Source organism: Palaemon carinicauda, unplaced genomic scaffold (genome assembly GCF_036898095.1).
Source record: "Palaemon carinicauda isolate YSFRI2023 unplaced genomic scaffold, ASM3689809v2 scaffold3778, whole genome shotgun sequence".
Lineage (NCBI taxonomy): Eukaryota > Metazoa > Arthropoda > Malacostraca > Decapoda > Palaemonidae > Palaemon > Palaemon carinicauda.
In genome coordinates this window covers 14,052-15,000 of record NW_027171456.1, presented here as the reverse complement: position 1 = coordinate 15,000, position 949 = coordinate 14,052, and positions in this window count along the sequence as shown.

Genomic DNA, 949 nt, shown 5'->3' with positions numbered 1-949 from the left:
GGAAGAGGCTATAAGACATGAAAATGGAGCCGAGGAAGAAGTTATAAGACATAAAAATGAAGCTGAGGAAGTGGTTATAATACATGAAAATGGAGCCGAGGAAGAAGTTATAAGACATGAAACGAAGCCGAGGAAAATGTTATAAAAATGCATCCGAAGAAGAGGTTATAAGACATGAAAATGGAGCCGAGGAAAACGCTTTAGGATATGAAAATAGAGCTGAGGATGAAGTTATAAGACATTAAATGGAGCCGAAGAAGAGGTTATAAGACATGAAAATGGAGCCGGGGAACATGTTACATGAAAATGGATCCGGGGAATATGTTACATGAAAATGGAGCCAAGCAAACAGTTTCAGTGGAACGTGAAACCGGATCAAACAATACGTTACAAAATAGGAAAGAAGAGTATATGGAACGTAAAAAAAGAAACGGATCCGATTCATAGATAACGGAGCAAACGTTCGAGTAGCCAATGTAAATTCTCCGAAGCATGAAAACGGATTCACCTGAAGCCTCGCTCGGAACATGACAGGCGTTTTGGATTCTCCTTGGTGGGGAAGGCACTCTCTCAAAGAGAGAAAGAGAGGGGGGGAGAGAGGGGCGTGGGTGGTGTTTGTTCGTGTGTGTGTGTCTGCGTGTGGGTAGGCCAGGGTCCTCCCAAAAAAGGCAGTAAGGCCAGTATGTGGGCGGTACAGCTGTGATGGAGACATTGTTGACATAAGAATTCTAGCCAAGCCTTCTAGCACTAGTTCCACACGCGTTCTTTGAACCATTCTGGTCTCCGATTCGTGAGATTTTTTCCTAATATAAACCTGTTATCTTTCTTGGAATTTTATTGAAACTGCATTAACTTTTTTCCTTCCTAAAAGCCTGGATTTATATTTCCCAAAACCATTTTCAAGAACATCTTTTATTAAAGACCACCTTGTGACAAATGTAGCATCTTT